Here is a 25,891-nt window from a genome sequence, read left to right as displayed (position 1 = left end):
TTAATACAAAGCATTCTGCACAGGTACTGTTAGGTAGCTTAGCCTAGGGAATTGGGAAGTCCATTTACGCATGCCCAGGAGAGCCAGCATAGGACAAAGCTGTCGGATGGGCGTTACACCTGGAGCAGCCCACCTGGGCCAGGTGACTGCAATTCAGCCAATGGGATCGACCTGGGGTCGTTCAGCACGCCTCCCCTGGGAACCCTTGAAAAGGCAGGGACCGGAAGGGAGAGGGCCTTGTCTTGCTTGGGTGGTCTGGTCGTCTTCTTGGGAGGAGAGAGATCCTCGCGTGAGCGGGGCAGTCTCTGCCAGGCCGCATGGACAAAGGAATCCTATGGGTGCCGCGTAAAACCTGATGCTTCTTTGAACTTTCATTAAATTCACTTGGATCACGAGCCCGGCTTCCGCGTGAAATCTTTCTCGCGTGGAGCCAAGGACCGAGGCTGGAATCTATCCCGGAGAGAGAGACCTAACAGTACCTCGGGAAGGCATAACTTGAGACGACATCGGACGGGAGATGAGCTTACACAGCTATCCACGAGGCTCCATGTGACATGAGAGCTACAAGACAGGAAGGGGGAGAAGAATTTCTGGAGATGAGATTCCGGAATCAACGGGAGGAGGTGATGAACCTCGTCAACATGTTGTACCAGGGTGAGTCAAGACGTCTGGCTACTAAGGGGTGGCTTCACATGAAGTCACGGACCACAAAGTGAGTATGGGTTTCCGCCACGGAAGGGGGGATTTCTGCATCTGAAACACCGCTGCCCCATGTACTTCTCTTAATTCTGGAAGCAATCAGCTTGCTTTGAAAGCTGGCTGCCCCTGACCAGCAGTCACTTAATACAGGTTCATCTTCATTGGTCGCTAATTCTCAAGCTATGGGGAAGTCTGATAAATTGATGAACACAAACATGATGATCTAATCTTAAACCCTCCCCTTATTATCAAAGACCTGTGATCTGCTCCTGTGAAGAGACTGTTGCTAGGTGCCCTCAAGTGGTTCTGACCCAAAGCAACCCCATGTACAACCGAACAGGGCACTGCCCAGGCTTGAAACACCCTCCCAATCCCTGCCATGTCCCGGATCACCCTTGCAGCCAAGGTCTCACTCCATCTGGGGACGTCTTTCCTCTGTTTTCATTGACCTTCCTTTTATCAAGCATGATGTCCTACCCAGTTCCTTTAAGCTTTTACTGTGAATCAGGTGAAAGTTTACAGATAATGATTTTTTTACATTTTATTAGGGGCTCATACAACTCTTATTACAATCCATACATATACATATATCAATTGTATAAAGCACATCTGTACATTCTTTGCCCTCATCATTTTCAAAGCATTTTCTCTCCACTTAAGCCCTTTGCATCAGGTCCTCTTTTTTTCCCCCTCCCTCCCCGCTCCCCCTTCCCTCATGTGCCTTTGATAATTTATAGGTTGTTATTTTGTCATATCTTGCCCTATCCGGAGTCTCCCTTCCCCACCTTCTCTGCCGTCCTCTCCCAGGGAGGAGGTCACATGATAATGATTTTTACAGTAAAAAAGTGTTTTAATCATTTTATTGGGTGCCTATACTGCTCTTATCACAATCCACATATACATCCATTGTGCCAAGCAAATGTGTACAAGGTTGCCATCATCATTTTCAAAACATTTACTTTCTACTTGAGCCCTTAGTTCAGCTCAGTTTTTTCCCTCCCTCCTCCCCTCCCCTCCCCTTCCTCAGGAGCCCTTGATAATTTATAAATTATTATTTTTTCATGTCTTACACTGACCAATGTCTCCCTTCATCCACTTTTCTGTTGTGCATCCCCCTGGGAGGGGGTTATACGTAGATCACTGTGATTGGTTTCCCCTTTCTCTCCCCACCTTCCCCTTCGTCTCCTGGTATCGCTACTCTCATTAGTCCTGGGGGGTTTAGCTATCCTGGATTCCCTGTTTCCAGCTCCTATCTGTATATGCTCTGGTCTAGCCAGATTTGTGAGGTAGAATTGGGGTCATGATAGTGGGGGAGGGATTACATAAAAATACTTATACACATTTCATTTTGACTCATCCATCATCATTCCTTCAATATACTATCACTTATCCCACTTTTTCTGTTTCCATCTTCCTTCATTATTAATCCTCTGAATTTTGTCCTGGGGTAAATGCTGCCCCCTTGATCTTAAATAGTTGATTATTCTAACACAGTGAGTTTAGTTTCAGACCCAAAGGATGGCTAAAGGTCTTGGGCGGAAGGAGCGGGAACAGTTTCCACCAGTCTATCGGATCAGTAAGCCTGGTCTCTTTTCCTTTATGATTTTGCATTCTGTTACATATTTTTTTCTCCCACTCAATGCAGGACCTTCTAATGTAATCCTTTTCAAAGCAGCTGGTTGTGGTAGCCAGGCACAATCTATTCTTCCTGTTGCAGGGTTGTGGAAATTGATGCTAGCATGGTCCATTAATTGTTTCCATCTGTCTTTTTTGATTTTTATCTTCTTTCCTCTAGTTAGAGAGAGACCAGTATTTGTACCTTAGGTAGCTACTTGCGAGCTTTTACGACCAGAGTCTACTTACCAAAGTAAGATGCAGAACATTGCCTTTGTGAACTAATGTCAATGAACCTTGGTGTCCCCGAAGCTATGGGTCCCAGCCCAGCACCTCGTTACTTCTAGGTGTTGGGTTACCTCTAAGAAGTTCTCATAACTTTGTCCCCTGTATGCTCCACCACATTCACAGATACATTTGCACCAGAGAATAGTACAACTATATAACGATCCTGTCAAACCTATCTATAGTCATGGGTATACCTCTACTCTCCCTCCCACGACTGTTCAGCCTGTGTTGCCTATCCAAGCCTCACCACTGATGCAGGATTGCGCACATAACAGTGTCTTCTCAATAACCTGTAACTCTTGCAAACCTCCCAAAGTCTTCTCCTGCCTCCATCGTTCTTGTCCTAACCTCGCTCTTAGAATACATTGTCTTCCCCTTCAGCAGAGTTAACGCTTGCCTACGCTCTAGCCGTGATTTCCCCTTTCTTCCCCTGGTAATCACCAAAGAATGTTTCTTTTGGTGTGGAAATCTTTTCTTGACTTTTTATAATAGTGCTCTCATACAATCAAAGAGCAGAGAGACGAGGAGGCGCTCCAAAGGCCTAGATAATCTTCTGCAATGAAGTCATCAAAATGTTACCAAATGTATTATCAATCCCCAAATTGACTGTATCTATCAATTGCATAATCTAAATTAAGAATGACCCAGGATGTTAGTTCCCAGACTCATTTTCGGGGGGCGGGGGGGGACAGGGAGGCTAAGCAACCTCCTGGCAATTGGAAGCTTTTGTACTGGAGACCATAATCCAGGATCAAGTGTAGGTATTTGTTTTTGCAGCCTCTCTGGATCTTTCCAGCATCCCAAGGGAGTGGTAACTTTGGGAAACAATGACCTAGCATGTCTCTGAACATTCTGGCAGCTTCCCATAATGCAGCCCTCTGAAGTTGCCTTTAGTCTAAGCCTGCATCACCTGCCCTCTTCACACACCTACCTGTATTTACTATTGTGGCAGACGAAAGTGCTGAGGATGCCCCATCAGGACCTGACAACATACCAGAAATCAATGGATAACTTGGGTTCTATAGAAGTCCCTGGGTAGTGCCAAAGGTCTGGGGGTCTACTCATAAAAATTCCAGTTACTGAGAACCCTATGAGTGCAGTTCTACTCTATAACACAAGGGGAAGCCAAACCATACCCAAGGGGAATTGGGGTGGGGTGGGAGGCATGGAATGGAGACCCAATGCCCATCTGTAGACAATTGGACATCCCCTTGCAGAGGGGTCACAGGAAAGAGATGAGTCAGTCAGGGTACAGTGTAGCACCGATAAAACAGACAACTTTCCTCTAGCTCTTTGATGCTTCCTTTACCCCACTATCATGACCTCAATTCTACCTTAAGAATCGGACCAGAGCATACACACTGCTACAGGTAAGAGCCCGCGACAAGGGGAATCCAGGAGAGATAAACCTGTCAGGGCCAACCAGGAGAGAAGAGATACCAGAAGGATTAAGGGGGAATCGATCACAAGGATCAATACAGAACCCCCTCCCAGAGGGACAAATAACAGGAAAGGGGGTGAGGGGTGACAGAGGACAATGTAAGATATGGAAATAATCTATAACTTATCAAGGGTTCATGAGGGAGGGAGCGGAATGGTGGGAGGGGGGAGAAATGGGGAGCTGATATCATGGGCTCAGGTGGGAAGAGAATGCTCTGAAAACGACGATGGCAGCGTATGAGCAAGTGTGCTTGACACACAGGATGAACGTATGGATTGTGATAAAAGATGTAAGAGCCCCAATAATAGTATTTTAAAAAACCTGCCTCAACAACAACTGGTACTACAAGCACTACCAACAATTCCCTCATTCTGAGTCATTACATATATTCTTCATCCAATCCTACTTGGCTCACTAGATTCTGCTTGTTTGTTTTATGACCTCATAGTGGACGGTTAAGCATTACTAAGTTAAGCGCCTTCAAGAATGTTTTTCAGAGAGTGTCCAAAAAGTATTTTAAAATTATAAGTAAAAATTTATTTTAAATAGTAAATACCTGAAATCTAAAAGTGATGTTAAGAATGCCGTGCCAAAAAAAAGATATGTGTGTGTATGTATATATATGTGTGTGTGTATGTATGTGTATATGTATATATATATGTATAAATATACCATATTAAATGAAGGGGGAAGTGCAGAGTGGAGACCCAAGGCCCAAGTGTCGACCAGTGGAGATCCCCTCATAGAGGGGTTTAGGAGAGGAGATGGGTTAATTAGGGTACGAGGTAGTACTGATGAAGAACACAGCTTTCCCCCAGATCCTGGATGCTTCCTCCCCCAACTACCATGATCCGAATTCTACCTTGCAGGTCTGGATAGGGCAGAGGTTGTACACTGGTGCATATAGGAGCTGGAGGCACAGGGAGTCCAGGGCGGATGATACCTTCAGGACCAGGGGTGTGTGAGGGGTGATACTGGGAGAGTAGAAGGAGAGTGGGTTGGAAAGTGGGGAACTGATTATAAGGATCCACATGTGACCTCCTCCCTGGGAGACGGACAACAGAGAAGGGGGTGAAGGGAAACGACGGATAGGGCAAGATATGACAAAATAATAATCTATAAATTATCAAGGGCTCATGAGGGAGGGAGGAGCAGGGAGGGAGGGGAAAAAAAGAGGACCTGATGCCAAGGGCTTAAGTGGAGAGCAAATGCTTTGAGAGTGATTACGGCAAAGAAAGTACGGATGTGCTTTATACAATTGATGTATGTATATGTATGGATTGTGATGAGTTGTATGAGCCCCCCAATAAAATGTTTTTTTTAAAAAAGGTTATAGGGGATACAGAGGGCGTGGGTAGATGACAGGGAGTGTAAGTAATGAAGACAGAGGGGAGGGAGTGAAGTAATGAAGACAGAGGGGAGTGAAGTAATGAAGTAATGAAGTGAAGTGAAGTAATGAAGACAGAGGGGAGGGAGCACTAGCATGGATTGTGAGTGCACAACTCATCCTAGAGGCGATTTACCCATGGGAGGGGGAATGTTCTGAAATTGATATGGGGTAATTGCACAATTCTCCTTGATATGAATGAATGATTGAACTACTAAATTATATGATATGTACATCAGTTTGCCAATAAAACTATTGGGGGGGGCAGCAGCCTTCAGTACAGACTGCAACTCAATGTAAAGAAAACAAACATCTTTATTATTAGACCAATATATAAAATCATAAATGGACCAGGAGGGTGGAGTGGAAAGGGGGAACTGATTATAAGAATCTACATATAACCTCCTCCCTGGGGAACGGACAACAAAAGAGTGGATAAAGGGAGACGTCGGACAGTGCAAGATATGACAAAATAATAATTTATAGATTATCAAGAACTCATGAGGGAGGGGGGAACAGGGACGGAGGGGGACAAATGAGGAGCTGATGCCAGGGGCTTAAGTGGAGAGCCAATGTTTTGAGAATGACCAGGGCAATGAATGTACAAATGTGCATTACACAATTGATGTATGCATGGATTGTGATAAGAGTTGTATGAGCCATTATAAATGGAGAAAAGTTTGAAGTTGTTGAGAGTTTCGTTTTACGTTGCTACACATCAATGCTGATGGAAAGAGCAGTCAAGAAATAAGTTGTTGGGGTGGGGAGGCACCTGCCCTCTAGCTCCAGGGCAAAATACAAGTTCTACCACTTTGGGCCTATCCACTGTACGACGAGGGTATGACTATAGCATCGGCTAAAGAACTGACCTACAGGCAGAGGGTGTGGAGGCTGTAATTGGAGGAAAGAAGACAAATGGCCAGTAAAGGCCTCAGGTGGCCAGTCCTCCACTTCTAATCTTGACTTTATCCCTCAGCCTAGCAAAGTGGAGACTGGTGTGCAGAGCACCCAGCTGCAGATCTTCTAAGGCAAAGACTAAGAAACCTCGGACACTTTGTCTACACAATGAAGAGTGTCAGCAAGAAAGCGATGGCTGGTACCATGACAACCAACGCCACAGCTATTCTGCTTGACAGCTTTCCAATACCTCACTCATAGAAATCACTCAGAATCCATACTTGTGTTGAGAACAGTCATACTATTGACCAAAAGAATGAATCTTCCAATGCCTCCAAAATGCCTATCAAACACTGAAGTTTAATTTGAAGAACGAAGATCACCTCTATAATACAACCCACTGATTTCACAACAATGTTCATTAAGAATTTCCCAAAGTCAGTTTTTCTTGGTAAGTGGATACCATACTGCCCAACATTTGCCACTTAGAAATTCTCCCCAAATACACTGTGACTTTAAACTACCATCAGCTCAATTATCTACCATGCTGACACAGTCACTGGCACCACTGAAGTCTAAGATCATGCCACACAAAGTCATTCGTTTGTTGACAAAAATCACTTGAGTTTGCAAGTACTCCCTCAATGCACTTTGTTCTATTAAACTGGCATTCCATGATGCTCACCTTCCCAACATGATCACTGAAGACAAAGCAGGTGCATAAGGAAATGTGGTGAAGAAAGCTGATGGTGCCCAGCTAGCAAAAGATTTGGTGTCTCGGGTCTTAAAGGCTTGAAGATAAACAAGTGGCCATATAGCTCAGAAGCAACAAAGCCCACATGGAAGAAGCACACCAACCATTGTAATGATGAGGGGCCAATGGGATCAAGTATCAGGCATCAAAGTACAAAAAAAAATCATTGTGAATGAAGGGAAATGTGTAGTTGAGACCCAAAGCCCATCTGTAGGCAACTGTACAGCCCCTTACAGAAGTGTTGCAGGGAGGAGATGAGCCAGTCAGGGTGTGATGTAGCAACGATGAAACATACAACTTTCCTCTAGTTCTTTAATACTTCCTCTCCCCTCCCCCACTATCATGATCCCAATTCTACCTTACAAATCCAGATAGACCAGAGGGTGTACACTAGTAAAAATTACAACTGGAAACAGGGAATCCAGGACAGATTAAACCCTTCAGGACCAATGAGAATAGCGATACCAGGAGGGGGAGGTGGGGGGGAAAGAGGGAACCACTCACAAGGATCTACATACAACCCCTTCCCAGGGGGACAGACAACCGAAAAGTGGGTGAAGGAAAACGTCACACAGTGTAGGATATGACAAACTAATAATAATTTTTAAATTATCAAAGGTTCATGAGGGAGAAGGGGTAGGAGGGAGGGGAAAAATGAGCTGATACCAAGGCCTCAAGTAGAAAGCAAATGAATGATGATGACAACAAATGTATAAATGTGCCTGACACAATGGATGGATGGATGGATGGATTGTGGTAAGAGTTGTATGAGCCCCCAATAAAATGATTTTTAAAAGAAAACAACAAATCACTTGAGTTTGTGTCTTTTCAGGTGGGCTTCAAACCATTTCTTCCCAGCCCAGTCATGTGGATTTAAGCAAAACTGGAACAAACCTAATTTTGTAAAATATGGATGTATTGGGACAGGTAAAAATATGGGTCACTGCCCAGCCAGAAACTTAACCTCCCTCCTAGAACACAAAGACAACATGCATGTCGCATAGCAACGAAATCTCTTTATTTGCAGAGTCAGAAACAACTGTGCCCGGCTCAAAGATGGCAGCTGAACCCCTCAGTTTGAATGTGTCGCTCTCCACACGCTCGGCAGTAATCCAATCGCCCATGCCAGGCTCCTGAAGAGACTCCCTGTGCCTGCTCGAGTCTTCCTCTCCAGACCTCTGCCTGCGGCTTTTCCCGTCGGGTGGTCATCACGCTGGTATACCCACATTTCACAACTTTGCGTCTGCTCCCTTTCTCCTCTTCTGACGTGGCTGAAAACAAGTTGCACCAGGTTGCAGCCGAGGTCCTCAGTTAGGAATGGTGACAGACCAGGGAAAGGGGGTTTTCCACTGCGCGTGACTTTTATTGTTGGTTATAAAACCAAAGAGCCATAAAATCAAGCTTCCTGAGTATTTATATCAGCAAGGCTCTTAGTCATTTACAGAATGAAGAATGAAAACAATCACTTTAATGGAATTATTAAGAAAGTTGCAGAGGTGGGAAAAAGTCTCTAATTGATCGGCAGGTATCCTGCGGCAATGAAGTTAGAAACTGCCCATAAGCAGCTTAAAGCAGCTATTAAACGCTGGTGCGTATGCAGATCTTATTCTTAAGAATTTATTGCAAATTGCTGATGTCTGTTGGCTGCTGAAATGCTACGGTTTATACTGTGTATCTCCCCAAGCTGACACACCACAAGTAAAACGCACTAGGATCATTATGTAAGGTTTTTATTAGACATAAGGTCTCTTTTCAGGTGCATTTATTAAAATAGCCTCATTCATAAGAAGAGTAGCTGTTTTATCATGCTTTATCATAGTCTAGTAAGTGTGCAAAAGCATTATTCAAAAGTTTGAAATATTTTGAGAATTACCGAAATGCAACACAGGCACAAAGCCAAGCACCTGCCGCTGGAACTGTGGCACCGATAGACGTCCGCCACACGGGGCTGCCAGACACCTTCCATTTGTGAAAGCACACATTGGGCCAAATTCCACGAAACGAGGTAGGTCTGTCCTACCACACTCCAATGGAATTCTAGAAGGAACCAGATTAAACAGATTCCCATGGTAAGGTTCCTGAAGCCTTAGTTGCAACGAAGTGCAAAAGGGATGGGTCCCCTGCCTTTAGCCATCTCTCATTTGTACCCACAACAATATGTACACGAGCACGGCTAACAGATACAAACACTGCTGAACACGCACAGGGGTGTTCTGCCGGGTTTTACGATAATGCCTAAAGTGTCAGGATCGAGCATGATTTCTCAGAATGCTACGCGGAGGGCATTTCGGTTATAGACCACCCATGGATGTCTATTTTCCCTAGTAAAGCAAAAGTGAGGTTGTCTTCCATTTTCAATGGACTTGGGGGAAGCAGTAGTGTGAGTGACTGCTGAAAAGCCCAAACCTAATGTTCACTTTATCCTTCTTTACCATAAAGAACTTTATTAGATACTACCCAAGAGCCAACGTGAATAAAAACACCATCTATCTTTCTATTTCTCTCTAATCCTATCTACTTTTCCAATAAAGATAAGTGACTTGTTAAAATAATTGTCCCTTAGACTGTCGCTCTCCTCAAACAGCCGCGGCCATTTGTCATTTCTTATTCAGGGGAGATTGTACAGACCTGAGTCCCCATGAGGTGCAGCACCAACGTCGAAGCAGTTAGATCTCAGCTTTCTCAACAGTAAAACAAGACTACTGCACTCGATTATGCGAGGTAACCTCCAGTTTTAACATACTTGTCTGCTACTTCATCTTTTCTTCTTTCTGGTCTTCTGACCAACAGAATGTGAAACGCAAGTCTGGGGGGGGGGGAGGGGGAGAGGATAAGAATTTTCAAACTGGAAATTCCCAGAGAGATCATCTAATCCAAGATGCTTGTTTTACAGCTAAACAAGTGCGTCCTGATTGTTTCTAAATTGGCCCTACAACTAATTTGGGCAGAGAACCATATGATCCCCTATAAAAAGGAAATGGACATGGCCGTTTTAGAGCGGCACATGAAAAGAATCTCCAGATGAATGGGAACTGATTTTAACAAATTATTATTCATGCTTCATTTTCTGCATATTTGGGACAGACACACAAGTCAGTTAGCCAAGAAGCATCTTAGTGCATTCTAAGTTGTGCTAACTTGCAGGTGATTGGTTCAAAACCAGCAGCCACTGCACTGGAAGAAGACGAGGCTTCTTGCTCCTGGAATAGAGACGGCCTACTCTAACTGTCCAGTCCTACTGTCCAGTAGGCCACTCTGAGTTAGAAAGGACTCGACGGCTGTGCCCTCGGCGTTTACCTTCTAGCCGCATGCAGCACTGCCCAGGGTGGCAATACGTTCGCCCTAGGGGAAGAAAATGATGCATGCTACACCAACCATTGGAACCCCGTGCCCGGTGGCCAGCCACTCATTTCCCCAGCCTCTCCGGTGCGTTCTGGCAGAACCGTGGAAACATTCAAGCAAGTAAGGTTTTAGAGAAAGCTGAGAGGAGGGGTGCTTCTGGGTAAGATTTTGTTTTCTATTTGGCAGGTACAAAAAAGAGATTGCTCACTCTGTCCTCCTGCTTCTGCCTTGAAGGGACCGAGTATCAGAGCTGGGGCGCTCACTTTGAGACATGGCAGCAACAAGCATAAGGAATCTAGAGGAACCAAGGTATATACGCACATAAAGGAACAAAAGAAAGCAGCCGTAAGACTGTGAGGAACTGGTGCCTGGACGACACTGCTGACTGGCTCCTCCAACCCTGACCCCAATGCCCCCACCTTCTTTGAACTACTATAGAAAATAATGCAAAAACACTTTCAAAAAGGAAAAGAAAATAATGCATACCTTATGGGTAAACCTACCCCACTGGTTTTCTGTGAAATACTGTGGAAGGCAGTGCTGAATTTTCAAAAGAGGTTTCCAACATGCCCCGTCTCACTCCCATTACAAACTCATATATTTCGCTCATTCCATACACAACTAAAATGCGGCAAGATTATTTTCATCCAATATAGTTAAGGACAAAAAATTATAAACAGCAAAGAAATACACTGCCATCAAGTCAATTCTAACTCAGACCACCCTATATAGGGATTCTGAGACTAAATCTTTATGGAATCTGACCGTCTCATCCCCCACCCACACTCCCACTCCAAGGGTTTGAACTGCTGGTCTGGTCGTAAAAATTACAGCACAACCCAACTCAGAGTGGCCACCAGGGCTCCTGACATGGCTAACAGAACGCAAGTTAATTTCTGTCATTCATTAAAAGAAATTACTTTAATACAGAAAGGCAATTAGAATCACATTTGCTCTTTGGTTGTAGGCTTTGCTCCTTGACAGGATCGAGCGCTCATTTCTCGGTAAACTGGAGCATACCTTCCCCACTCCTGCCTCTGTTTTGATCACGATAGCTGAGCAGGACCAGCAGACGTGCCTGTCAGACACGAGGACCCTGTAAGCCTGAGCCACCTGCACAGGACCTAACCACCACCCTTCCGTCTATCCTTCATACACCATTCATTCCTCTGACCCTCTACTCAAGGTGGTCTCTGGTCACAGGGCTCACACTAGCTAGCATTCTCCGTTCCAGCTGATGCATCAGTGCGTTCAGGTGGAAATATTAATTTACTGGTATAGGTATCTGTATGTCAAGACTGTTCTAAAATGACACTAGTTTATCTAGTTTATACCAAGTTTTTCAAAGTGTGTTCTACAGATCCTGGGAGGTCCATGACACCCTTTGGGGAAACCCACAAGGTCAAAACTATCCTTAGTCAAATTAAGATCTTTCCACTCTCTCTCACTATAGCGATCCCAGCATATGTGTGACAATGATGATGTATTACTCTGACAGCTAATGAAATGTACTCATTTATTGAATTTTCTAGAATTTCAGAAGCTATTAAGCCAAATGTATAAATGGGCACGTTTTCAGAAAATAACTCAGTGTGGTCTCAATACTTGCTCTGTGCTCCTACTGGCTATCTTTGGTTAACTCTGCTACTGTTTCTATGAGCTCATTATCCAATGAATTCATTGAACGTTTAAAATACATATATAAGCTTTTATGACACTTTACTGGTGAGAGCTATACACCTAATAGTTCAGACACTAACAAAGCCTTGCATGGTTAACATTATAGAATGCCTGTTGGATGAAATAGATGTAAAATGAGTTGTGGCAATGATGAGAAACTCACCAAATTTAAGATCTGGGTGCAAACATGAAATTTAAGTTAATACCATGCTTTGAAAATTGTAATTTCGCTTTACAAGCAAACAAATCTATACTCATGACTAGCCTTGCTATTTTTTTATTCCAATACACACACCAAAAGTCAACATGGGTGGAGCACAGCGGCCTGTGTAATTCAAGGATTATAAATAACTAAGATCCAATATCAGAGGAAGGAATTGTATTAGTGCTTAAATTCTAAACACCTTGAAGGGAGGAGACGAACCAGTCAGGGTGCAGTATGAGACCGATGAAACACAACTTTCCTCTAGTTCTTTAATGCTTCCTCCCCGCCAGTATCATGTTCCCAATTCTTACTTACAATCCGGTTAGACCACAGCATGTACACTGGTACAGATCAGAGCTGGAAACACAGGGAATCCAGGACAGACAAACCCCTGAGGACCAATAATGAGAGTAGTGATACCAGGTGGGTAAGGAAAAGGTGGGGGGCGGGGGGAGGGAACAGATCACAATGATCTACATATAACCCCCTCCCTGGGGGATGCACAACAGAAAAGTGGGTGTAGGCAGACACTGGACAGTGTAAGACATGAAAAAAAATAATTTATAAATTATTAAGGTTCATAGGGAGGGAAAATAGGGGAGGGAGAGGGAAAAATGAGGAGCTGATACCAAGGGTTCAGGTAGAAAGAAAATGTTTTGAGAATGATGATGGCAACGATGTACAAATGTGCTTGACACAATGGATGGATGGATGGATGGATGGATGGATGGATGGATGGATGGATGGATGGGATGGACGGACAGATGGATGGATGGACAGACGGATGGATAGTGATGGGTTGTATGAGCCCCCAGTAAAATGATTTATGTAAAAAAAAGAATAAAGAAAAAATAAATTCTAGCACCTGGTTTGCAGAAGGCTCTAGGTGACCATTAAATCTCAAAATCCAGTTGCAGAGTCCCTGTTTGGGTAAGGCCTCTGTTGAATTCTCTCAGAACACTGCCCAGAGATGTGGACTACCGTGCCCTGGGACAGAGAGCACTGGATAGTGGATTATGGCAGATATAGTTAGGTTAAACTTTAACATATTACCATCTGTTTTTCCTTCTGACACGTTTTTAAAAATTTATTCTAGTTTCTATTAGTCTATGCTTTCTCTGGGATTAAGGTTTTTCTGTGCTTTATTTTGCTGTCATCATTGGATTTTTAGGTATGATTTTCTCTATATGAAACTCAGGTTTAGTAAATCTATAGAGACAGTAACTAGATTAACAGTTCTTTAGGATCAGAAGGTAATGGGGAGCAAATAATAATGGATACAAGAATGAAGAAAATGTTCTACAAATGATTGTGGAAATTAATGCACAACTCTTTTTAATATGCTTAAACAAGTAAATTATATGTCAATAAATGATCTATACTATACATATATACAAAAGAAAAAATACTATGGTTTGGGTAAGGCATAACCTAGTCCTCAAAGTGCCATCTTATCTCTCTCTCTCTCTCTCTCTCTCTCTCTCTCTCTCTCTCTCTCTCTCTCTCTCTCTCTCTATATATATATATATATATATATATATATATATATATATATATATATATATATATATATATATATATATATATAATTTTATTGGGAGCTCATACAACTCTTATCACAATCCATACATATGTCAATCGTATAAAGCACATTTGTACATACTTAATCTCATCAATCTCAAAACATTTCCTCTCCACTTAAGCCCCTGGCATCAGCTCCTCATTTTCCCCCCTCCCTTCCTGTTCCCCCCTCCCTCATGAACCCTGATAATTTATAAATTATTTTGTCCTATCTTACACTGTCTGACGTCTCCCTTCACCCACTTTTCTGTTGTCTGTCCTCCAGGGAGGAGCTTATATGTAGATCCTTGTGATTGTTTCCCCCTTTCAATCCCACCCTCCCTCTACCCTCTCGGTATCGCCACTCTCGCCACTGGTCATGAAGGGACCATCTGTCCTGGATTCCCTGTGTTTCCAGTTCCTATCTGTACCAGTGTACATCCTCTGGTCTAGCCATATTTGTAAGGTAGAATTGGGATCATGATAGTGGGGGGGGGGTAAACATTAGGAACTAGAGGAAAGGTATGTTTTATCATTGTTACACTGCACCTATTGTCTCGTCTCCTCCCCACGACCCTTCCCTAAAGGGATGTCCAGTTGCCTACAGATAGGTTTTGGGTCCCCACTCCACATTCCCCCTCATTCACAATGATATTTTTTTGTTCTTTGGTGCCTGATACCTGATCCTATCAATACCTCCTGATCACACAGGCTGGTGTGCTTCTTCCATGTGGGCTTTGTAATATATTTATATATGAGGAGGGGGAAATGGATTTATGTGCATATATTTATAGGTTTAGTATTAAGGTAGCAGATGGACACTGGGCCTCCACTCGAATACTCCCTCAATGCAAGAATACTTTGTTCCATTAAACTGGCATTCCATGATGCTCACCTTCCCGACACAACCACTGAAGACAAATGAGTGCATAAGCAAATGTGGTGAAGAAAGCTGATGGAGCCTGGCTATCAAAAGATATAGCATCTAGGGTCTTAAAGGCTTGAAGGTAAACAAGTGGCCATCTAGCTGAGAAGCAACAAAGCCCTCATGGAAGAAGCACACCAGCCTGTGTGATTACAAGGTGCTGAAGGGATCCGTTATCAGATATCAAAGACCTAAAAATCACATCATTGTGTGCTCACCTCCCCTATATGATCGCTCGCTGAAGACAAATGTGTGCATAAGCAAATGTGGTGAAGAAAGCTGATGGTGCCTGGCTCTCAAAAGATATAGCGTCTGGGGTCTTAAAGGCTTGAAGGCAAACAGGCGGCCATCTAGCTGAGAAGCTCTCAATTTTTTAAAGGAGATTTTTGGTAGCAGATTTTCCCAATGCAGTAAGTCGTCTGATTTTGACTTCAGTCTACACGGGCATTGACAGTGGATTCAGGTAAACTTCAATATTCTCCAGTTACCATGCTGTTTCTGACTGAGTCATTTATGACCATTTTTCTTGGCATTAACGTGGACATTGAAAGCTGTAGTCTTTTATCTTTATCAGTAAGTGTTTCAGGTTTTCTTATTATTAAGCAAGCAAGGTTATGTCACCTGTAAATTTACATATCTGTGTACCTGGGTTTTCTTTATACACTTCAACTAAAAAAATCTATCACAAGATTAAATACTAAAAGTTATAAAGATCCAGCTGTCTTCTACATTAAAGTGACAAACTGTGAAATATTGCACTAATTCTTCCCATTAATTTTTTTTGAAATTCTTTTTCCATAAAAGTTGCTATATATTAACATTGAATGAATTTTCTATTATTTTTAAATGAATACTTATTTTTGTTATGTTGAATATTGATAAAGCCCACATAAACAAAAGATTCTTGTGGTCTTCACATTAAGAGTGCATCGATGTACCAAGATCAGAATGCCTGAACACTATTTATCCCACTAAAAAGATCACTTGTATGTACACAACAGTATGAACAGCTAAGAATCAGATATTGGATGCAGTTCTGGGATCAGTTTTTAATGGCTTTGTGATTTGGGTACGCTTAAACATCATTTCTCTAGGTCTCAGTTCCCTCTCTCATCTATAAAATGGATAATTCGTGTTTGTCCTGAGTTTAAAAGGGACAAATATGTCAATGGACTTCATAAACTACAAGGGATATTATTGTGCAATCTCAAAATTAAGAGTTTTAAGTATTTCTTGTGGCCATTATTTCTATTAAATTTTCCCTATTCTTAAAAATCCATGACAATTGTAGATGCAAATAATTGTATATGTCCAATTGAGACAACTGATGTATGGTTTATTGTATGTAAGAGCCCCTGATAAAATGATTTATTACAATAAAAAATAAACATTAAAAAAATTCTGGGGGAGCAGGGAGGGAGGGGAAAAATGAGGAGCTGATACCAAGGGATCAAGTAGAAAACAAATGTTTTGAGAATGATGAGGGAAACAAATGTACAAAAGTGCTTGACACAATGGATGGACGTATGGATTGTGATAAGATTTGCATGAGCCCCCAATAAAATGATTTCCAAAAATTTTTAAAATTCTTTACTAAGAATAACAACATAAATGTACAGTGGAGATTTCCAATTAGCCAATTAACTTAAATATCCAGCTCCACCATTTAATTGTATTCAATTCCTTCCTTTAAAGGTACAGCCTATTAGCAACTATCTATATGTAAACAGAGTTTTACTGATATCAATAAATAGAGGTATGGCTAATAACATCTTAACTCATCCATCATGGACATTTCTAAATAACTACAAACATACGGAAAATAGTAAAAAGCCCCAGTGTTCACTCATCAAAATTTTGCCAATGTTGTTTTATTTATCCTACCATGTGTTTCTTGCCTATCCTGGAACTTTATATATATATGACATCATTTCTGTATAATGTGCAGATAGGAACTGGAAGCACAGGGAGTCCAGGGCGGATGATTCCTTCAGGACCAGTGCTGAGAGTGGCGATACTGGGAGGGTGGAGGGAGGGTGGGGTGGAAAGGGGGAACTGATTACAAGGATCTACAGATAACCTCCTCTCTGGGGGATAGACAACAAAAAAGTGGGTGAAGGGAGACATGGACAGTGTAAGATATGACAAAACAATTGTGATAAGATTTGTAGATTGTGATAAGAGTTGTAGGAGCCCCCAATAAAATGATTAAAACAAATAAAACATCATTTCATTTTCTGTAAATATTTCCATGTGTCTCTTTAACAGACTAAAATTGTTAGCATAACCTCAATACCATTTATTATAGGTAAAACTTTAAGGTTATGATTCCTTAATATCATCTAATACCTAACTCTGTGTTCAAATTGTCACAGAAGACTTATATTGTTCTTTTTCAGCTTATTTCTATGTCAAAATATCATTCTTAACAATTCGTTTTCAAGTAAACACAAGTGTCACTAAAGCTAGGAAGAAAAAAGAAACAATCCCACGTATTATGTGCTGTGCACACATAAGAGACAAAACAAAGAAAAGAGCTCCTTCTGTGAGGTGAACAAGTGGCCATCTAGCTCAGAAGCAACAAAGCCCACATGGAAGAACACACCAGCCTGTGAGATCATGAGGTGTCAAAGGGATCAGGTATAAGGCATCATCAGAAGAAAAAAAATCTTACCATAGTGAATGAAGGGGGAAGTGCAGAGTGGAGACCCAGAGCCCATTTGTCGGCCACTGGAGATCAATCCCCTTGCACAGAGGGGTCTAGGGGAGGAGATGAGTCCGTCAGGGTGAGACATAGCACCGATGAAGAATACAGCTTTCCTCCAGTTCCTAAATGCTTCCTCCCCACCTCCCCCACTATCATGATCTGAATTCTACCTTGCAAGTCTGGATAGACCAGAGGTTGTACACTGGTGCAGATAGGAGCTGGAGGCACAGGGAATCCAGGGCGGATGATACCTTCAGGACCAGGGGGTGAGGGGCGATACTGGGAGAGTAGAGGGTGAGTGGGTTGGAAAGAGGGAACCGATTACAAGGATCTATATGTGACCTCCTCCCTGGGGGACGGACAACAGAAAAGGGGGTGAAGGGAGATGTCGGACAGGGAAAGATATGACAAAATAATAATTTATAAATTATCAAGGTCTCATGAGGGAGGGGGGAGCGGGGACGGAGGGGGAAAAAAGAGGACCTGATGCAAAGGGCTTAGGTAGAGAGCAAATGCTTTGAAAATGATGAGGGCAAAGCATGTACAGATGTGCTTTACACAACTGATGTATGTATATGTATGGATTGTGATAAGAGTTGTATGAGCCCCTAATAAAATGTTTAAAAAAAACCTCCTTCTGTGGAATATGCTTCTCTCCCAAAGAAACAAACAAACAACAAACCTCTACAAAATAAGCCAGAATAGCTGCCATTTGCTTTTTCGTATTCTGAGACGTTCCCAGAAAAGGACCTAGCCCAGCCGCCCAGGGAAGGAGCCAGTAGGCCGAGATGACAGAAACCACCAGCCGCCCTCTGGAAAGGCATGAGGTCAGCGTCAGTCACAGGGTCAGGCAAGCGGGACTTCGGGATGGGGTCAGTCGCGCTGTGAACGGGCGTCCAGTCTGTAAGGCAAGTCCCTGCAGGTTTGAATCCAAAGCTCAAAACATAGTGCTCTAGGCTAGTGAGGGGGAAAGGTGCTAGAATTGTAATAGAACCTTGATAAAAACTAGTAATGTGAGAATTGGTGTCATTTATTCAGCAGTAGTCATCAAAAGCCAACTCTATCGGGTCTTATTCTAAGATAGGAGTGGGTTACATAAAAATTGTAAACAATGCAAACAGCGGGTAGCATGCGTTTCTTTACACAAGTTCTTCTCCATCTGTTTTACAGGGAAGCGCGGCGTAATGGCGCGCAGCGAGGTCCATCCCGACTCCTGGGCACCCTTAGGACAGAGGTGCACTGCCCAGGTCTCTGAGAGGCGCAGCTCACAGGCTTTTCTCCCAGGGGGCAGGCTGTGGAGTCCAAGCCGTCATTCGGTTCGCAGCCTGACACTCAATCAGTGCTCCACCAGAGCGAGTTCGTATTACATCTCCAGACCATTAGAATGTACGGCCCGCTTCTCTTTATAGGCTGTGGTTTGCTCCCTGGTCTGCTTCCCATAAAAAGCCCTGGTTTGTAGTGGCTACTAGCTGCTTGGGTAGCTAACCATAAGGTCAGCAGTTTCAAACCCCCAGCTGCTCCAGGAGAGAAAGGGGAGGCTTCTGACTCAGATGGAAAGGGAGCCGCAAAAATGCACACGGGCTGTTCTGCCCTGTCCTACAGAGTCCGTTTGAATCAGAATTAACTCCAGGGCAGTGAATTTGGTTGGGGGTTTACTGGTCTTTCCAAATGCCCTTGAAAAGTATGCATCACTAGCTTTTATGCACACACGCAGACCCCTACCATATGCATCTACAATTTTTTTTCTAAATCTAGGGTTTTAGTTTAGGATAAAAGAAATTCTTAAGTTCCTACCCCCTGTTATTTTCTTTTGCATGGCTTTGTCCCAAGATTATATACTGGTTAGGTGTAAAAAGAAAAACTTTAGGCACTTGATTCCAAATGCATACCTACTTGATTTATATAAGCCCCTGGTGGAGTCTTCTGCCTCATTTTATCTTTGAAACTTATTACAAGTTTAAAACTGCAAGAAGAGTGGAGAACAGGAGGGCACATATTACTGAAGGAGGGCTTGACAATCACTTTGTAAATGAACCTCAGATCTTGAAATAGTCCGGACGGCTTGTTTTCAGTTAACACTGCAAATATACCCCAAGTCACAATCAAAACACCACCCAGGCAGTCATACCCCACTGTACTAAATATCTACTCTGCTTCATTTCAGAACTGACTTTTACTTCCATGTTCTACTATTATTCAAAAAGTATTAAAAATTATAAGCTTAAAAAAGAATTGCCAGTAGGATCACTAGACCTGCTACAAAAGGGTAAGGAAACACAATTAAGCATCCAACTTAAAAAAAAAACCCACTCACTGCCATCCGGTCAATTCCAACTCAACATAGAGCATAGCTGCCCCTTTGGGTTTCTGACACTGCACACCATCACCAGAGTGAACAGCCTCTTCCATCTACCCCAGAGTGGCTAGTAGATTAGAACTACTGACCCTGTGATTAGTAACTCGATGCAAAGCAAGCACACAAAGTACAAACCAAACCCCACTGCTTTACAGTCCATTCAGACCCACGGCAACCACTGCATGGTTGCAATTCAACGCGACTCATTGCACGAGTTACAACGCAGAACTATTCCCCGGAGTATATTCTTTACAAAACCAGACTTCCTTCCATGGTGCCAATGGGTGGGTTTAGACAGCCAAGCTTTAGGGCTCATGGGGCCACCCAGGGTCTTTCATAGAGCACAAAGTAAGAGGTGAACTCTGGACAAGTGTCAATCATTCCCCTATTGGACTTATCTGATAATGACCTACATGGTTTTCCTTATACTATTTGCACATCACTTGTTTTGGAAGCTCTTGCATATGATGCTATCAAAACAAACCGTTTGGGAACTCTAGCTTCTCTTTACAGAACTACTGAACTGCTCCTAATGGAGAACGCACCCGAGGAACACAAACCTCACACGTAAACAGGAGTTCTTAACAGATGGCAGCAAAATAAGAACTGTTAGCCAATTGCTACACAGGAATTAGAAAATCACAGTTGGCGTGCTTCAAGCAACATCTGAAAGATTTCTTTAAAAAGAAAATATGGTCAAAAATGAAGTCGATGAATACATGGAATTCGATCAAAACTGGGACGGGCTGCACATGATTATGATAAAGCTTCATCATTAGCATTATTCCTCAGAATCGCGCCTCCTCTCTGAACTACTCCTTTGTATTTTCCCGTCATCTCTTTGATTGCGTTTCTAATCCCCTTGCTCACTCAGTGTGTGTTCAGGGGTAGCCTCCTCTTAACGCCTCAACCTGCTGCTTTAAATCCAACCAAACTTTGGCCTCAAAGTTATCCTCGATGTAAGTGAAGTCACAGAATAAAATGGCTTGTAATTGGCCTGCTATCATGTGCTTGATTCTGATCATTATTATCTTCCCAAGATTTATTACTGTGACTTATTGTCTGTTGACAATATTGTTTATTGTCCTTCCCTCTTCTCCCACTGGAGTACCTGTTAGTCAACTATATCTGCCCCTTGTCGGGAAGAGGGCCTAGCATTTAGAAGCTAACTAAAAATCCAGTGAATAAAGGGATGAATGGCATCCATCTCGAACCTCCCCCACTTCCCTTCCTCCACAGAATGTTAAGCATCCTTTAAAGCCAGCTAATTCCCTTATCTCCATGAAGATTGCCTCCTGGAAGCCTCCAATCCTTCATGTAGGGAACCTCACACTTGTTTATCTTTCCCTCTGTATGTACTCTTTTCATGTCCTTAGAGACCTGGGCTCAATAAAGTCAGTGTCTCCAGCTACTGGTTCCCCTGTATGCACAGTACACTTCCGTTTTACATATAGTTAACCGAGAAATCGGTCTCAACATCCTCTCCTCCTAAATAATTCAAAATGAGGTCAGGAAAAGTAGAGTGCGTCCCCTTTTATTTTATATTATCGCTGGCCATTTCACATTTATTTCCTGGTCATACTTTAGTTTATCCTCTGGTCCCTCCCCCACATTAAATTTCTTACTGGTAAAAATCCCAGTGACTTTTGCTTGATAGCGATCCTGAGTTTCCTAGCTCCAATCAATCAGAAAGGGAGACGTTTCCTTGCTTTCTGGTTGCTGGGGTACCTGCTGATATTTTCCCCTGATGCCTTTTTCCTTCCATGCCAAGAGGTATCCCATTTCCTTCAGTACTGATCATACCCCTGGCAAGCGTTTATTATTTCTCTGTACTTGTCCTCGGTAATCTGCCTTACATCCTACCTTTTGAGTCACTCCTATGTGTTTCCTCTAGTCATTTCTTTGATTAAATTCCTAAGTCCCTTTCTCAAACAGTTTATGTTTGAGAACGGCCTCACCTTCATGCCTGAGCCTTCTTTAAACGCAGCCAACCTTTATAACCTCATCCCTTCCCACAGCCAACTCTTGATCATCTGGGCTAATATAAAAAAAAATCAGGTTATCCACAACACAAAAATCAGGGAGGTGGGGGTTCTGGTTTTAGAATGTACCAGGAGGGGCAAGGCTTGATGAGTTAATTATAATTTTGCTTCAGCCAACATTAGTAAGACTTTCTTTGATGATGACAGATGTCTGTTTTTAAATTAGATGCAGTTTAATTTAAAGGGAAGTCAATCAAGCATCAACTGTGACCCCTCCCCCAAAAACCCTTTCCCACTTCAATATGATAAAACTCACCATAAAATCTGGTTTGTATTTCTCTTGTTTTAGCACCCCTTTTCCTTGGCATTCTGATCCAAATATTAACTTATCTCTTAAAATTTAAATATCTTTCACTTGGAAACTCAAAACACTTGGAAACTCAAAACACTTTAATGACATTAAATCTCCAGGGAATGGTTAGTCTCAACACAGGATAGAATGCCTTTTTGTCAAATATTCCAAGAAAACTTAGGTTTCTAGGATTACAGTGATCCCAGGCAAATGTTTAGCAGGCAAATATGATTGGTTGGGAGGGAAAAAAAATTCAATGCTGGATATCTCTGTATCTGCTGGATTGATATACAGTCCCATATTCCAAACTGTACTCCATTCCCAATACTGCAATTTATAGAAAACAACATCAAAACAAACTCATACACCACGGCCTAAATTCAACACCACCTCAGAAGGCCTCTTTAACCCTGATCTCAGCCTCCATTCCCAACCTTGGGAGGTAATGAACGTATGAGGTAGAAGAGAGAAAAGGAACTAGGTTAATAAGAAATTCCCTTTGCCTCCTTGTCAGTGTTACTACCATTCAGCTTTTGGCCATCGAGACCCAGCCCCAGCCCCAATTTGGCACGACTTCTGGGCATTTACCAAACTGAACCAAAGGACAAGGACTTACCCAAGTCAAGGGGCAAAACCTAACACCTCAGGGTCTCAAGTCCCTGTGCCCTCCACAATAACACATAGTTTAAAAACTGTAATATCTAACTGGGACACCCAAGTAGTAAAATAAGCACAATGGTAAACCAAGTCATGGATTTTACTGTGAGTTACTGTCATACTAAAGGTTTAAATAAAAAATTTTCAAACATCACTCCCAGTTTATATCTATCTTTTACATAAGGAAGTAAGTTAAGAGTACTTCAACTGACTTATTTTCAGACACTAGTATTAACCATCCTGACTAGCAGAATGAAGAATGGACACATTTCTGATCTCTTCCCCATGTGGAACTTGGGGGAAAAAAACAACTTCTGGGTGGGAATTAGCGAGTCCATTCTTTAAAATATAAAATGTTAACAAATACAAATAAAGAAGTTCCCCCCCGCCCCCCACCCAGTCCTCAATCTCAGTAAATTCCACTTGATTATAAAGCACACACAAAAAAAGCTGTCACAGAGTTTATCACATTTTGACTAAAATACCTACACAAAGCCACGAATTCTTACTTTTTTTCCCATTTGCTTCTCTCTCCAAGCTGCTGCCTTACCCAAATCCAGCACTCTCAGGTCTCCATTAATTAGGGCCGCCGGAGCGGTGAGTCTATCAATACACAGGATCCTCAGCAGAAAGAAAGGAGTTTTTCTAACTCATTAAGTCACTCTGCAGATTTCCTTCTTTCACATTTTCACCTGCAGTTTCACAACCTTAACAAAAAATGTTCCTCGATGGAGATGAACTAGACTAAATCTTTGGCGTGAACCATTGTCACCTGGGTGGCAGTCCCGGAGTGCGGGGCATAGACCGGCATAGTCGTGGACGGTGCATTTCACCCGGACAAGAAAAAGAAGGGGAGAGAGAAACGGAAACATACCTGGTCATTTTCTAAACAGGTTTGATAGGTTCCCTTCACGCGCATGAGTAAAGTATTTACTTAGGAGCTTTTGAAGCACAAGTGGCAGCCAGAGCACTGAGTAAATACCAGCTTGCGCTTTAAACGCCCTGCATCTCCACTCACCTCCCGTGGTTCAAGGGAACGGCACGGCAAACCCCACAGCGAGTGAGATTACGCAACAGGCTTTCCTCTCCACCTTATTCCTGACAGGCTAGTCGGGAGGTGTGCTTTCTGCAAACAACTTGACAAACCCGGGGCTTCCACACACCGCGGCTCTCTTGCAGTTGACATTTCAGAAAGGCCCGGAGGATTTTAAAGGATCCATTCATTTTTGGGAACTCTGATGAGATCCTAATTTTTCTTTTTTTTTAAGAACGACTTTTACTTGCTCAAGTTCAAACAGCGGTTGTCTTTAGGAAATAAACCCAACGTCCGAAAAACTTGAGGTTTTGCATAAATACTCTCCTCCCCCCTCCCCCGGAGTTTTATTCCACGGCACTCAACATGATAAACAGACCCTCCGTTGTCTCGCCGGCCGTTCCATTGCTCAAGTTTTCGGGCTGGTGGAAAGTTAGAAGTGGGGTCGCACCGGGGCCCCAAAACTGAGATCTGGGGGGGCGCAACCAGAAAGCAGCACGGTCACCACCCAGGTGGCCGGGCGCTTGCACCAGAGGCGACTTGGGGATAAAGCGAGCAGCCAGGCCAGGGCCCCACGGGGCAGGCGTGTTGTGTAACAGCCGTGCCTGCAAGGGAGCAGCTTCCCGCGGAGGGAGCGCGTCCCCGGGGGGGGGGGTCACCGGCGGACCCCACACCGCGCCCGCCCCTCCCGCCCCGGCCGGGCCCCCCACCCACTCTCCACGCGGTCCGGCCGCGGCCACCCTCGGCCCGCCCCCCGGAGAGGTGGCCGGGGGAGGGGGGGCGCTCCGGGGCAGGCGGAGCCCGCGGGCGAGGCGGCGGCGGCACCAGGTGGCCCCGCGGACCGGCGCCCGCGCCCCCCGCCCGGCCCAGGGCCACTTACTTCTGGGGCCTCCCGACGCCCTCCGGGCCACGAGCGCTGTCACGGCGTCTCCCCGTGGGCCCCCCCGCGCTCCCGGACCAGCGCGGCGCCGCCGCCCGCGTCCCGTCCCGTCGCGCTTTCCCCCTCCTCCTCGTCCTCCTCCTCCTCCTCCTCCTCCTCGTCCTCGTCGTTTCTCTACATTATCTTCTCCTTCGCCGAGGGTGGGTGGATGGGGGCGGGAGGCTTCGGAAGAGTGGAAACGTTTGCAACTTTTCTTCACTCTTTCTCGTCCACCCTCCCCCCACCCCACCCCCCAGTTAGCCTTGAGAGAAGAGGGGCAGGAAAGGAGAAAAAAAAAGAAGTCGAAAGGGGTGAAGAAACTTGGGGAGGTCAAGGTAGACGTGGGGGGGAGTCGGGTGGGAAAAAGGGAGGGGGAGGGAGAGGTGAGAATAACCGTTCAAAGACTGGCTTAAAGCCCCCCCCCCCCAACAGTGATACACAGAAGGAGGGGGTGGGTGGGGGTGGGGCAAAAGAGAAAGAGTCGCTGGTCAGGAAACTTCAAGCGCGGATGAGGTCATTGGTTTAAAAATAAAGAGATGGCGTCACTTGAAACCAATCCCAGTGAATGAACTCAGCGGAGCCCGGGGGAAAGGAGGAGACAGGCGAGGGCAGGGCGGGGGGCGCCGGGCGGGGCCGCGGCCGCCGAGCCCGAGCCCGAGCCCGCGCGCCGCTCGGCGCCTCGTTGCGGCCGCCCCGGAGGGGGATCGCGTTCCCGGCCCGAGTCCGGCCCCGGGCCACCTCCTACCCCCCTCCCTCCACGCCCGTGGCCCCGACGCCCACCCCGGGCCCCGGGCCTCGAACCCCCGGCCCCGGTGTCCGCGCGGGCCGCGGGCGCCGTCGGCGCAGAGTTCCAGCGAGAGTGCGCACGGGGTCCCCGCGTGGGGCGCAGCCCTTTCCTCTTGCTTGGCTGGCCTCCAGCCGCCTCGGCGGCGTGAGCAAACGCCGACAAGGAGGGCAGAGAATTGCAGTCCCCCGCACACAATCGGATGAGTCCCAAAGACGGGGCGCTCTCCCTGTTTCTCAGAACAGAGAAGTTGCAGGCACTTGACGAGGTCCCACCAATGGTATTGGCTGTTGGACGATCCGTATGTGT

General features: G+C 44.4%; 1 protein-coding gene across 1 annotated transcript in view; it reads right to left on the bottom strand.

Annotated features, from left to right (window-relative positions):
• DUSP16 (dual specificity phosphatase 16) overlaps positions 1-25,239 on the bottom strand; it is a 93,914-nt gene extending 68,675 nt beyond the window's left edge. Inside the window, exon 1 of the mRNA XM_075552047.1 lies at positions 24,760-25,239. The gene's annotated coding sequence lies outside the window, so the exon portion shown is untranslated. The remainder of the gene's footprint in view (positions 1-24,759) is intronic.
• Between the last annotated feature and the right edge of the window lie 652 nt (positions 25,240-25,891).

This window comes from Tenrec ecaudatus, chromosome 6 (genome assembly GCF_050624435.1).
Source record: "Tenrec ecaudatus isolate mTenEca1 chromosome 6, mTenEca1.hap1, whole genome shotgun sequence".
NCBI classification, from domain to species: Eukaryota; Metazoa; Chordata; class Mammalia; order Afrosoricida; family Tenrecidae; genus Tenrec; species Tenrec ecaudatus.
Note: the sequence above shows the minus strand (reverse complement) of the source record. Positions and strands in the feature narration are given on the sequence as shown.